General features: G+C 42.7%; 1 protein-coding gene and 1 long non-coding RNA gene across 11 annotated transcripts in view; one reads left to right on the plus strand and one right to left on the minus strand.

Moving 5' to 3' along the window:
• The window catches only part of LOC137536102 (cGMP-dependent protein kinase 2-like), an 843,621-nt gene that overhangs the window by 198,055 nt on the left and 630,575 nt on the right, over positions 1 to 14,991 (minus strand). The window lies entirely within an intron of this gene.
• The window catches only part of LOC137536105 (uncharacterized), a 94,837-nt gene continuing 92,695 nt past the window's right edge, over positions 12,850 to 14,991 (plus strand). The window contains exons 1-2 of the long non-coding RNA XR_011024520.1: positions 12,850 to 12,952; positions 13,061 to 13,143. This is a non-coding gene — a long non-coding RNA (uncharacterized lncRNA). The remainder of the gene's footprint in view (positions 12,953 to 13,060; positions 13,144 to 14,991) is intronic.

Here is a 14,991-nt window from a genome sequence, read left to right on the forward strand (position 1 = left end):
TTGCTATCAGATTTATGCATGAGAGGTAACCGTGAGGAACAGGAACCATTAGAAATAACTGTACACTGTCCTGCCTTTCCTGCGACCTGTATCCTGGTTTTATCCACCTCACCCTTCTTTAAACAGTGCTCATGACAATGGGCTGACCAGTTCAGTAGCTGTCCTGAAGCCCAGTCAATTAGTGGAGAGTGAAGTTGTAACCAGGGCATACCGAGAACAACAGCAGAGCCTTTCATCGGCAGGACCAGGAACTGTAAACTCTCTTCATGCAATGCCCCTAAACAACATGACAGTAGGGGGGTTTGGGAAAGAAACTGAGCACTGCGCAATGGAGAGTCATCCACTGCAATGACCGAAATCTGCCGGTCGAGTGCAGATAACGGTAACCCCAAACTTTTGGCAAAATCGGAATCTATGAGGTTCGCTGACGAACCCGAGTCCACCATGGCTTCTGCGGACTTGGTCCGCCCTTCCCATGTAACCGAACAGGGAAGGATCAGCCGACCGTCGTTCAGGGATGAACCCTGCTCACCTATGGTTTTGACTAATCCTAGGCGATAGCATTCGTCTGGCCTAGTGGACCCTTGTAAAGTGTTCTTCTTTGGGCTCCTGCGACTCTTTTCCCCCAGACTCAACCTTGTGTACCCAATTTGCATAGGTTCGCCTGGGGGTGAGGGAGACCGAGAAGAATCGTGTAAGATAGACCTTCTAGCCACTCTACCACGAACCTGTCTCTGGTGGCGCAACCGGCGATCTATCTGTATGGCCAAAGAGATTGCCTCATCCAATGATTCAGGCTCAGGATGACCTATCATCACCTCATGAATAGTATCTGACAATCCGGCCAAAAAACAGTCTAGGAGGGCGAATTCATCCCATCTAGCCTAGACCGCCCACCTCCTGAATTCCGCAGCATAATTCTCTACCGGACACTTGTCCTGACGCAGAAGCCTGAGCTTCCGTTCAGAAGTCGAAGCGATGTCCGGGTCATCGTAAATCATAGCCATAGCCTCAAAAAATTCATCGACTGAGGCCAGGGCCTGATGCCCAATAGGAAGACCATGCGCCCAGGTCTGGGAATCCCCCGACAACAGAGTCTTAATGAATGTAATTCTCTGTGCCTCGGTTCCAGACGAGTTAGGCCTTAACTCAAAGTATGATAACACTCTATTTCTAAAGTTTCGAAAGTCAGATCTGTCGCCAGAAAATTTTTTAGGTACAGGCATACGTATGTCTGTGTTAAGAGGAGATCGCACTGATTGAAGTTCTGAAATAGCCCCAAATATCTGACATATCTGGGTCTGTTGGTTCAAAACTGCCACGGAAAGTTGGTTTACCGCGGTGGTCAGGACTTCAACATGGCTATACAGTGCGTCCATTTGGGTTCGGTCTGCCATTCTGTAACGATTGGTGTCAGCAACCAGAGAGAGAATCTGATCCTTGGAGATCCGCAGTATCCCCAAGAATACAGATATACCCGATTATTGAAGACCTGCGGAATCGTCAATAATCAGATATGTCTAACCTCTAGACACCGGAGAGAGTGTAAGTGTTTGGTGCAACAGTAACAACTCTGAGTAAAGACCACCAGAGGAGCTGGCGGCCTATACTCCTGAGGAATTCACCCCTGAGCAGTGGGTGATATTCCTGTAGCCTGTGGACCCCTGAGCGAGGGACCAAGGCTGGGTTGCAGGAAGCCCTGCTGCTAATATGTAAGGTTTTGCCCTGAACTGGACTATCGTAACACAGTAATAACACAATCCTAGTCTGGGGTGTGAGGTCCGTATTCACAACACCCTGGAACTAGTCTGGAGCACAACATAAATGATAATACAATTCCCTAGTCTTGGGTGTGAGTTCCATGATCATCAACACCCTGGAACTGGTCTAACAAATAATACAATTCAATTAGTACTTTAAGCTATCAAGAATCTGACTCAGTGTGGATTCCCAGCTCCAGCCGGTTCTGGCACACTGTCGGGTCTAGCTAAGGTCTGAGTGCCATCACGCAAGTGTTAGCAATGGCAGACAACCAGCAACTGACAAGCAGCAGAATATATAGTTGCTGGACTCTGCCGCCCCGCCCGAGCCATTCAGCCAATCATGAGTCCTGCAGGAATCAGCTGATCTTCCTGATCAGCTGACACTTCCCCTGCTGGTATAAAGGTCCTGAGTTCAGGCCCGCGCGCGCGTAGCTCTCCATCTGCCTATGTGCACTAACAGACCCAGCCACACCAAGCGTATGCTGCTGCATGCAAACCGCCGCGTTGGACGCGGAAACAGCCGCTTTGCTGTCAGGACATGCAGCGGCTTTTCCGAATTCCACCATACTACCAGACGCGTGTCTATGCGTGCAAACCGCTGCTTTGGACGCGGAGTCAGCCGCCTTGCTCTCGGCATATGCGGCGGCTTTTCCGCGTCTTCTCACACATAGCTTTTATTTTATAACATTGCATAATTCTGTCATATTTGCAGTTTAGAAACCACACTCTGTCTTTTAAGCTATTAAACAAAGCAGAAATAATGACCCTTTGTCCCGCAGTAAAACCTGACCTCAAGATGTCTCTCATTGTTTCTTGGCTGTTTAGGTGCCTCAGAAAACAGGACCGTATTCGACCCAGTGGTTGAAAGAATTTAGAAAAGCTATTATGCATAGACAACTGAAGTTTTTTTTTAAACTATTCCTGTACTGGAAAAAAAATTGAGACTCTTTTCTTTGCTACTAATGTCCTATTTCTTAGCTGTACTACACATACAGTTCATTATCTCAACTTCAGATTTGCTTTAATTACAGTTCTAGTCATGAAAAATAGCTATAGCATACATTTTTATTTTTATTCAATGCCAATATTGTGTGTGGATTTTTTTTTATTATTGAAAAGGTGCAGGTCATCAATGCCCTCAGCATTTTGTTAATAAAGTTCCAAAGTTTTACATTATACAGTCCAAAACAGAATAAAGGCTTACTTATGGAGAAAACATTGAATGCATTTGCATTCATTTCTGCAAACATGACTTTTGTGGACTGCCTGTGCATGTGTTTGATATATGGTTGATGATATAATTTTTTCCCCATATTGATATAGGATTATGCAAATTCTATGTACAAATAAATGCAGCTTGATAATTGACTAATCAAAGCCTGCCAAGCTTGAATTCTATTGGCCCATTTTGAATACATTTGCATCCAACATTTGCATAATTTTGCATCAACGCAGAGTTATTTGCATCTCAAGGGCCATTACTAGTGCTTTCATACAGGGAAACATTTTAACTTCCCCATAATTTTTTAAACACACTACTGTATTACAATTTTGCATGAAAACGCATGCAATCACCCACTGAAAAGAAAATGCCCAGAAAAACACATAGAAAAAGCATAATAAATGTGCATATTTATATCTTTTTGCTGCTTTCCAGTGCGTACAGTCCCTCAGGGCTCATGCAAACTGAACACATTTGCACAGGTTTTTGCAAACACATTCATTTTGCGGAGTGTGTGTTGAGCGTGTGGTGTGTGTGTGTGTGTGTGTGTGTGTGTGTGCGTGTGTGCGTGCGTGCGTGCGTGTGTGTGTGTGTGTGTGTGTGTGTGAGCCTTGACACAATATTTCCAGTGACATATCAGAAGATTATCAAACAGGAGGGGAATATTACGATGCTGCAAAGTTAAAAACACACTTATAATGCCTCAGGGAATACTGAGAAGTGTCATTCCCTTTTGACACTTCACATTGATTTGACTTTGCAGGACCAATGTTGTGAAGCTGCATAGAAACACTAGAAAAAAAGTAATTATATACGTGTAAAGAGGCATTTGTCACTTGTCAAGGATAGCTTTAGTGTATTTGATGTACCAAAGTATATTATATTTATTTGGATAGTACTGATAATATTCATATTCAACAATGCTTTGAAAGCAACTTTTTCCTCAACCTGTACTGATACAAATGTGACGCTATCTGCCCCGTTAAAGCGGAATATAACCCTGCATTTCAACTTTGCTCTAAAACATTATTTACAGTATATTATATGCAACCAGCATTTTTTTTTTACTAGACCAGCATTGGAAGGGTTACACAGGGCTTTAAAGTCCCTAGAGATTTCTGCAGACGCATCCGAACTTGAGTTAGATACTTTTTGTTTACATAAATGTATCTAAGTGTTTATTGTGACTCATCTCTCTCACTGAGAAGGAGTTGGAGGACAGCCAAAGAGTGTGTAACATTTCTAAATATATACATATAACTAAATAGAATGTAACTATCTGAACGTCTGCACGGAACTTAAAATCTCTGTGTTTAACCCTTCCAATGCTGGTCTAGTAAAAAGAAATGGGAGAGGGAGGGGACACCAGGCATTCTGTGTGGGAGATAGGAGGGGGATCAACTAGACACCAGGTATAAATTGCTCTAGAGACTGGAGGGCTTTTAATAAGGAGCTTTTTAGCCCTCCAGAGCAAAATTTTGGTTTAACCACTTCAGGATCACATTTTTTTCCCCTTAAAAACCATTTGTACCGGTTTTTACAAAAGTTAAATTGTGTCACTAGTACAATGTATGGCGATAATATTTTAGTTTAGTGATTTTTAATACTATATCACTAATTACAAGACTGTATTTGCAAAATTAACTGTAAAATACCCTCCTGACATACGTATTAAAAAAGTCCCTAAGGTAACTGTTTATGTAGTTTTTTAAATAATGTAATTTGTTTTAACAAGTGTTTTATTTTGATAACCATGGGACAGGGGTGGAAGGGGTTAAAAAATAATAAAAATGTATTTTATTTTCCTATGTAAAAGTGTATAATGATGTATTTTTCCTTTTTGGCCACAAGATGGTGCTACACTATTCTGTGTTCTATAAAGAGAACACGGAAACAAGTGTTTACATGGTTGTTGTTTTTTTTTTTTAAATGAGAGTCTGCGACGCTGACATAGGCTCTGACTCATCACAGGCACGGTGATAGGGTTTGAGAACAGCTGTTTTCCTTACCCTGATCACAGAAGGATTTGGGTATGGGAAATAGCTAACAGAAACCTTCACCTTCCAATGCGTAACACTAACCGTTCTTCTCTGATGCCTAGCAATCACTTCCCCCTCTACAATGCCGTAGGCTGTGTTCCTACTACTGTGGTAAATGGAAATGTTTGTTTTAACGCATTGCAAAACTGACAGTAAACAGATCCTATTTTATAAATAGGGTCCATTTACAGTTGTCAGTCTACAACAGATCCATTGGAAGTAAGAAGACTGCACTTCTGTGCTGTCTGTAATTTTCCCAGACAGGCAGATGAGTTTCCCATATAGCCTATGGGCTTGATTCACTAAACCGTGATAACTCATATCACGGCCGTTTTCATGCGCATTTTCAGATTTGTGCGAGCTCATGAATTTTCACGCAAAAACTTGAAAATTTGCGATTGCGCGTGCACGAAAGTTCGCGATTGCGCGCAAATACGAAAATGTGCATGAAAACGGCCGTTATATGAGTTATCACGGTTTAGTGAATCAAGCCCTATGGTTGAGACACATCCGCCCTGGGCTTCAATCAGACCACAACAGACCCTCAGAGTGGATACTACACTGTCCGCTTCCACTGGCCGTTTGTGGTCCGGCTGCAGATGGGAACCCAGCCTAACACTAAATATCCCGGTCGGACCAGCTGTACATGCCGAATCTGCGCTCAATAGATAAGTACTAACTATGCTTTTCTTTTAGCCTGGAAAATAAACATAGCTTGGTTCAGAGGTGGTTGATTTTCTTGTTTATTTTGAAAAAAAATGCATGTAGATTCATCAGCAAAATAATGTCAGATTCCATCCCCAGGCAACGGGACTGTAAACAAGCAGCAAAAGGCCCACCGAGTATGAAGGATCCTCCAAGCTTTATTTATCAGTCCCCTATGTTATAAGAGGGTGTCTTACAAGGTGGGACACCCCCTCACACTTTGGGCAAGGGTGCATATGTTATAATGTGATTACTTCAAGTTCAAAAACAAAACCTCCACTACTACCATGATCACCAACACTATAGCTAATAAATACAGGGATCTTTCCAAGACCCAATATGAATAAGTGTGAAATGTTATAAAAACATATGCTGAATATTGTAAGTTTAATAAAATAGTACTCACTTTGATAACCTATTTATGGATCCATCACTGACCTCTCTGTGCTTATGGATATTTCTAGACTCTTTCTCCTTCTTGATGGCAATGGTTATCCCCACAACTTGCTTAAAGATTATTCATATGCTGTAGGGATATGGGACTTACATCGTCTTTACTTCAAATCTCCTGGCAACCTGATGTTAAATTACTAGCCGTGTATATTTATACACATGCCGACGTTTTATCACTATCACATCCCCAGTATATAAATATATGTTGCCGCTTGCAAGGGACTCCTGAAACACTGATAAACAGACTCATTGTGAGTAAGAAGTATGACTGTCCAGCAATACAGTATATAAAGCAACAAAGAAAACCTTAGTGGTTTGAGTCTTTACATGTGCATCAGCTATACTACTAGAAAAAGATATCTTGTTGATGAAGAATAACAAGATCATAGTAAAGTAAAGGAAGACAGTTATTGCTGGAGGTGCAAAGCGGAGAATGAGTCTACAAGTGTAAATAACTTTCAGAGAAAATCCATAAGAGGGTAGTTATTGCAAGTATCCCTCGTCTTGTGCTAGTAGCTGATCTGGGGATTGATACTTGGCATGAAATCCATTTGTCTCAGATGTTATTATATTTAGAGGGACAGCCATGAAGAAGGCATATTAGTTTTTTAAAGGAATGGCCTGATTAACGGATGAGGCCCAATGTGGAATAATGGAGTTAGGGCTGTGTCATTTTACGGTAATATATTTCCTGGTTCTTTATAAAATCGATAAAATGAAAGTTTTCTCAGGGCCAGGAGTATTGTCATCAAACAGAGTGCCCAGTAACCTCATCCTGGGTTACAGGGTGATTGGGCCATCTTGCTGGGCAGAATGGCACTATTTGAAATGGACCTGCTGTCCATTCCTCTCTAATCGTTACTGAACTGCATCAGGATCCTAGTGTCCAGAGAACATGAAAGCCTAAACCAAGCCTGTAAAAAAGAGTGCCTGATCATGCTGCCCTAGAGCCGCCCTACGTCACTGAGCTGCTCAGTGAGAACTTTAACAGAATCACCCCCAATTATTTAAATGTTATGCCTCCTACACACACTAAATATTAAGGGTGGGTTTGTAGGGAAGGGACCCCCCAACTACATTTGTGTCAAATAGCAAACCCCACCCCCTCAGCCCTACTGGTTCACCAGACAGTTTTGTATACCTTGTTTCAAGAAGGGGGGGTTGCAATTTGCTACAGAGGAAGTTCAGGGGGCCCCCTCCGTACCCTCAAAATTTGGTGTGTGTAGGAAGTATGACTGACTTTATGGCCACTACCATAAAGGTACAAGAAAATAAGTTAACAACTGAATTACAAGATTGCAGAGTGAGGTCACCATCAGGGGTGTAACAACAAATCATGGGGCCCTCCAGCAAAATTTTGACAGGCCCCATAACCTTTTGGGGACCGCCTGCATTAGATTCGACGCCGTACTTGTGGCTGTTCTAGCCTTACAGAGCTGCGGCAATAGGGGGGAAAAAGAGGATCCACTCACCTCCCTGCCATTCCCCCGATGATCAGCGATCCACAACGCTCTGGTCAGCATCTCTGCTCACTATGACGTAAGTCCCGGGCCGCGGCTTGACGACGTCATATACGGAAATAAGTGGAGGCTGCTGGTGAAAGGGGGGACATCTGGCTCCAGGGGGGGGGGACATCTGGCCCAGCAAGCCCTAACAGGATCAGGCTGACTGACCCCCCAAACGTGCACCTCCCCATGCAAAAGTGCCTGGTCTTTAAGGGCGGTTAGGCGGCCGGTCCTGAAAGGGTTAATGTTCACAACCTTTCCTTTGCCTCTTCTTGGTAACCCTCACAGCACGGGAGCCTATCTTAAAAAAGACTCATAAAGCCTGTGGCCAAAAAGTGTGTCCATCAGAATCTTCGCACCCATAACATGTGTAGCCACAAAAACATCTGATCTGGAGTATCAGATAAAAAGAAGGTTAGTAGTTGCCCCCCCACCCCCCCAAACCTCTGCCCCCACCCCCAAACCTCTGCCCCCCCCCTGCACTTGCAGGGGCTGCCGTTCCACTCACCTCCCTGCCATTCCCCTGACGATCAGCGCTCCCCACCGCTCTGGCCGGCATCTCTGCTCAATGTGACGTAAGTCCCGGGCCACGGCTTGGTGACGTCATATACTGAAATAAGTGAGGGCTGCTGGTGAAAGGGGGGACATCTGGCTCCAGGGGTGGACATCTGGCCCAGCAAGCCCTAACAGGATCCGACTGCCTGAACCCCCAAACGCGCCCCCCCCCCCCTGCAAAAAGTGCCTGATTCTTAAGGGGGGTTAGGCGGCCGGTGCTGAAAGGGTGTTTGATTTGAAATGAATTAAGTCTTGTGACTGCTTTCTGCAGTCACTGTACTTTACTGCTAAGCTCTGGAAACGATTTGAAATCAACAGGTATAGAAGAGCTTACATTAAAGCATGGTAACTTACAGAACAGATTCAGTTATGTCACAGAGGTGTTAGTGTGGGTTCCCAACATCGGGACAAGATTGCAGGACCAGTAATCTTTGGAATTAAATTATTCCATTGTACTTGGCAATAGCTGTGTTTCTTTTTAGTAGCTTTTATGTGACATATTGGTGCATTTATGTAATGCTTGGCAAAAAATTCTCTGTTATGAAAGTCTAAGCCTTGTTATGCCTGGGATCATGTAATGTGTCACACTAGGACTCTGTCCAAAACTATCAGACATATCTATAAAGGGAAAGATATTAAAAAGTCTGCAGCACGTCAAACCCATCTGGAGATATTTATTAAGGTTCAGAAAAAGATAAGCTAATAAATATTTCCACAAGGAACTGGCATGTTGTGAGCTTTTTAATATCTTCCCAAATGCCTGTTGTGCCATTCCCAGTCCGGCAACACTGCAAAATAATAGGAGGAGTGTGAGTGGATATTGGTACCTATATTGTGTCTAAAAATACTTTAGTTCATGGCCATAAATCACAGAACTCTGGGAAAGAGAATTTTTTTAGATTTTAGAAGTACTGGTTTCGCAAACAAAAATGGCAAACCACGAGTGGTAATCTGAGCCGTGTAAAAACCAAGCAGGGCCCTAGGCAGGATGACATATCTGGGGCCTTAACCATACACGCCTACTGGTTTTACCTAGGCGGGTCAAATGTATAGGAGTGATATGGAAGAAAAGTCAAGGTAGGAACGTAAAGGGGACAAATAGTAAAATGCAAAAGGGTGGGAGAGTTGCAGCAAAAATAAAATACAAAAATCTAATATACTTAGCTTCTTGGAGCTGGAGATCAGTGGAACACATAAGTGATGCTGGTAATCCTTTAAACTAACTGTGACCTAATTTAACCAAGGTATTTACACTCTCCCCACCTATTGAGAGGCAATGTTAAACATCTAGACCAGGTTTTCCAGATCACTTAGCTTCACTAGTGTTCTATCAGAATCAGAATCATTTTTTATTTCGCCAAATACAGCAAGAGCTATACTCGGAATTGATCGTGGTTCACATGGCTTAGACATAGTAAAGAGGGACAAGATGCACACATAAACAATTAAGAACTAGAGTGATGGTATAGATCTGTTCAACACAAGTGACCGTCCTGGGTCAGCAGTCAGTGCTTTACTACCTGCCGTGCAGGAGCAGTCCAATAATAATAACTGACCGAAAGACCCCGCTAGTGCATGCCAGTAGGCCGGCCTGTCAGGGGTTGGAGTTCAGCAGCCGTACCGCTTGGGGGAAGAAAGTGTTCTTCCGTCTGGTGGTTTTGCATGGTATAGACCTGAAGCGGCGGCCCAATGGGAGAAGCTTGAAGTAGTGGCTGCCTGGGTGGGAGGGGTCACGCGAGATTGCTGTGGCCCTCTTCCTCATCCTGGCGGGGTGGAGGGGATCAAGAGGTGGAAGAGGAGTCCCGATGATTCTCTCTGCGTCAGTTATGACTCTCTGCAGTTTCTGTCTATCGCTGGCTGTTGCGCCTGTGTACCAGACTATGACTGAGGAGCAGAGGATGGATTCTATAGTGGCAGTGTAGAAGCTGGTCAGCAGCTCACTGGGCATGCCAAATCTCTTCAGTTGGCGCAGGAAGAATAACCTCTGCTGGGATTTCTTCTGAATTTTAGTGGTATTCTGCTCCCACTTCAGGTTGTTAGTTAGAGTCGTGCCGAGGAACCTCACAGATGTCACCCTAGAAACTTCAGTTCCCCCAATGAGGACAGGGGGGAGGGTTCCTCCTGAAGTCTACTACTAGCTCAACAGTCTTTGCGGCATTGAGAACTAGCCTTTGAGGTGGAGTCTATAGATGAAGAAGAAAAGAGCAAAGCAGAAAAGAGAGGACTGAAAGAGAAAAAGAGGTGAAATGGGAGGGTAGGGGGAAAGTCATGTGCAGTGCTACACTGGGGCATGCTGGGGCACTGGCCCCCCTGGGAATCATTGAGCCTCCCTGAATGCCCCCCTGGTCAGTAACATACAGTTAACTGTTCCCAGGCTCCAGTGAACAGGAGAGGGTCTGTAAAAAACTCTCCATGTCAGCCTGAGTCTATGAAGGAATTAAGCAAACCAAGGGTCTTAACTCTTTGCCATAAATACCTTACAATCCTTGCAAAGATCCTTTGTAATTATCGTATCTGGATGATATTTCTATTTGCAAAAAAAACCTCTCTACCTTTTTCCAATTGTATGTTCTAACACTGTCAGACAACAGGAATATAGTCTGTTTTACTGGTTTTCTTTTAAATTAGCCAATAAACTAGAGCATGTTTTTTACAGACAGGGCGTTTTGAATCAGAATAATAATGTCAGAATGACACTAAAAATTTCCTTATTTTGAAGCTGTATGAAATGCAAAACTCATCCAGGGTCTAAAGCATTAGAGGCAGAATAAAATAATAGCAAAATATATAAATAAATAAAGGGTTAATCCTCATACTTCTACTTTAGCCAGTACTTTATTGATAAGATTGCAGTACCAAAATTATCAGATTGACTTGAGCTTTACAAACAGTGCAAAATAAAATCTATTGTGTTCAGGTGGTGTAGGAAGGTAGCAGGGAACTTCCTCTTCTTTGTTGGCACAGCAATTACCCAATGTGGCAAAGTTATCAATTAACTTTAGTGATGTGTTAATATGAATGTTATTTTTTTTTTTCTTCATGCGACATAATCTTTCTCTATGTTCAGTTTATTTTTTGTTTGAATTTTTTTTTTTGCAGTTTTTAATGTTTTAGAGAAAACATGTATTTTTGAGTTACATACCACTTTAAGCAAACTGAGCGGTGGATTTAAAAATAAATAAACAAACACATTTTCCTATAAGAGAGTTTCATAATGGTGTGTGCCATTGGGGTTGCAGGGATCAGGAGGAGCATCATTACTTATCTACGGGGTGCTGCTCCTTTGGCCTACAGCCAATATGAAATCTGCCATCTTCTTCACCCGACCGTCAGTTTCTGATGGCATTTGTAATTTCCAGCAATCTTTTGGCACATGGCCACGTTTGGCCGGGAGATGTAGTCCCTGGATGCGAGTACAGCTCTGTGACCCCACAAGGAGAACAAATGCCGGCAGAAGCTGACAGTCGGCTGAAGAAGATGATGCATGTCATACAGACCCATAGGTAAATAATGGTGCTCCTCCCAACTCCCGCACCCCCAATAGCACACACCTTATGAGTACGTTCGTTTAAAGAAATATCCACTGCTCAGTTAGCTTTAAAGGTTGAATAACTGGAAGCGTCCTGATGCCATAAAAAACAGAAATGTTCATTTTGCCCAATGTTTATTTCAAATACACCATTAGAATCAAGGGATATTAAAAATATATGTGTTCATGAATCTCATTAGTCCTTTGATGTGGCACCAGGCAAAGTAAACATTTCTCTGATAACAGAATCAGGAAAAAACAGCCTTCCATCCTACCCAATAAAGTAAAATGTAGTGTGCATGCAAAGGACTACGGCCGTATGTGAACAGACGCGCCAGTGGGCAAGCATGCATGGTTAAAGGCTGAGGATGGTGCACATGCAGGTAGTGGCCAAGGTCCTGCGCATGCGCAATAAGGCCACACATCTAACTAGTCACTCTTAATGTAACGGTCCTGATGACTAGTACTCTTATCTATAGGAACTGCAGAATAAGCTGTTGACCTGGAGGAGAACCCTTAGTTTTCCACAGTGTATACCGTATAAATCAGTCCACTGCAACCAGTACAATATAATGCAAAAATCTAACAGCAAGCAAACATTTAGAATAATTATAGCAGGCAAGCCACAGAAACGCTTACAGGAAACAAACTAGTTTGGTTTGGCTCACATATTAAAAGGTTTCCAGTCCTGTCCTGTCAGTTTGAAAGCTGAAACTAAATGAGTCTATAAAACAACACCATAATAAGTGCCTCAGCAGATGATGCACAAGAGCATCCTGAAGCAAAGAAAAGAGCATCTGTGTAGAGGGCTCTATAATCAAAATACTGAAGCGACCAGATAATGCTGCAAAATATCTTTATTAGGAACATCCAAAAACATATTAAAAACAATTAAAAACGCCCATTCTATATAGTATGTGAGTTTTTAATTGTTTTTAATATGTTTTTGGATGTTCCTAATAAAGATATTTGTAGCAGTATCCGGTTGCTTCAATATTTTTCATTATAGATCCCTCTACACAGATTCTGTCCTGTCGGTTTGTGACAGTTGGAATCAGTTTTGTAAGTATTTATATGGCTGTGTTCACACATACATCTGTACAGTTCCTTTTTATATGCCTGATGAATCGGATTGTATGGCAGAGAAATGCATTGCACATTATGTGAATATGTTTTTGGAGGTAAGTCCATCATTACCTCTCTTTAACCAGCTTCCCATGTATTTTATGCCTCTCAATGTAGAATGTAGACATTTGTCTTGAGGTTTGTGTCATGTTCCCATCTTACAGGGAGCAACTTTTAACCCAAGTGGGACCCGGGTTTATTCTCCCCACCTGCACTACAAGCGTCTTCAGTCCAGTGATTATAATATGTGAGTAAAGTATTCTATTCCCTTATCCTCCAGTTACACAAACTACTACACAATCAATGGCTCTTGGTCTCTTTTACCTATTCTTTACAACTATAACAATACCAAAGCATTTGCAATTACAACTATTCTGGGAGAAGTGGTGCATTTTCTTTCTTATGTTTGAGGAGGACCTGTCTCGTCCCTAGAAATAAGTGAAGAAGTAAAAATTTTACTCCATTGTGGCTACTCTGTAAACTACAGTAGGACTCCTTAGCTCCCCTCCACCCCTGCAATGGCTGGGGTCATGGAGGCTATTGTTGCTTTACTGTGTACAGGTTTCATGGTCAATTACAGTTATTCAGCCTTATTAGAATGTCAACTACATAGTATATTTAATGTATTTTTATCCAGAATTTAAATTAAATGTAAAGTAATACTATGGGATTAATGACCTGTAGACAGCAGGTACTGTGTGGGAAATACATGCTCTGCCTAGGCTCATCTCTAACGTTGAGCCAAAAATGTGAAAATTCAAACCATTTGGAATTTGCAGGGAGCTAATCAGGTTCAGATAATTAGTTTTGAAATCTGATTAGTCCAGTGCAAAGTTCAGCTCCAGTTAATGTAAAACCCCACTTGCAGTCTAACATGGATTTATAATGCAGACACATTCTAAGCTTAATGCTACTTATTACTGGAAGTCATGGTATGGATAGCTAAGCAGATAATATAGCATTGCCATCACACATTATCAGTGAGTTACAGTGGGATGCAAAAGTTGGGGGTTGTTACGATAAAAAATGTCAGTTAAATATATCATATAGGAGACACACACAGTGATATTTGAGAAGTGAAATGACGTTTATTGGATTTACAGAAAGTGCACAATAATTGTTTAAATAAAATTAGGCAGGTGCATACATTTGGGCACAGTTTTTTTGATTCCAGAACCGTTAGAACGAATTATTAGAACTCAAATTGGCTTGGTAAGCTCAGTGACCCCTGACCTACATACACAGGTGAATCTAATTATGAGAAAGAGCATTTTTTATTTTAATTTTTTTGTGTAATGAGAAAGAGTATTTAAGGGAGGGTCAATTGTAAGTTTCCCTCCTCTTTCAATTTTTTCTGAAGAGTAGTAACATGGGGGTCTCAAAACAACTCTCAAATGACCTGAAGACAAAAATTGCTCACCATCATGGTTTCAGGGGTCTCAAACTCGCGCCCCGCGGGCCGTTTGCGGACCTCGATTTAATATTTTGTGGCCCTCGCCAGCAAAAGCTTACTTATAGTTTGCTTCAGTGCTCCCAAGTAATCCGCCGCATCCCCGCCGCTAAACGAGGGCTGCAGAGCCCCCAAATCGCCCGGGGGGCAATCCGCTGGCATTTCCTGGAAGGGGCAGAGCTTTCAGCTTCAGCTCTGCCCCTCCTGACGTCAATCGCCGCATGGATGGCCGCCTCTTCCCGCCCTTCTCTGTGAAGGAAGAGTGAGAGGGGCGGGCAGAGGCAGCGATGCGCCGCGATTGTGAAATTCCTTATACGGCCCAGCCTCATCCTGACTTTGCCTCCTGCGGCCCCCCAGGTAAATTGAGTTTGAGACCCCTGGTTTAGGGGAAGGATACAAAAAGCTGTCTCAGAGATTTCAGCTGTCTGTTTCCACAGTTAGGAACATATTGAGGAGATGGAAGACCACAGGCTCAGTTCAAGTTAAGGCTCGAAGTGGCAGACCAAGACAAATCTCGGATAGACAGAAGCGACAAATGTTGAGAACAGTCAGAGTCAACTCACAGGCCAGCACGGAGTCACTGTGCATCATTTAATCGGCACACTTTACACAAGGAGATGCTGTATGCAAGAGTGATGCAGAGGA

The sequence above is a fragment of the Hyperolius riggenbachi genome, chromosome 10 (assembly GCF_040937935.1).
Source record: "Hyperolius riggenbachi isolate aHypRig1 chromosome 10, aHypRig1.pri, whole genome shotgun sequence".
Taxonomy (NCBI): Eukaryota; Metazoa; Chordata; class Amphibia; order Anura; family Hyperoliidae; genus Hyperolius; species Hyperolius riggenbachi.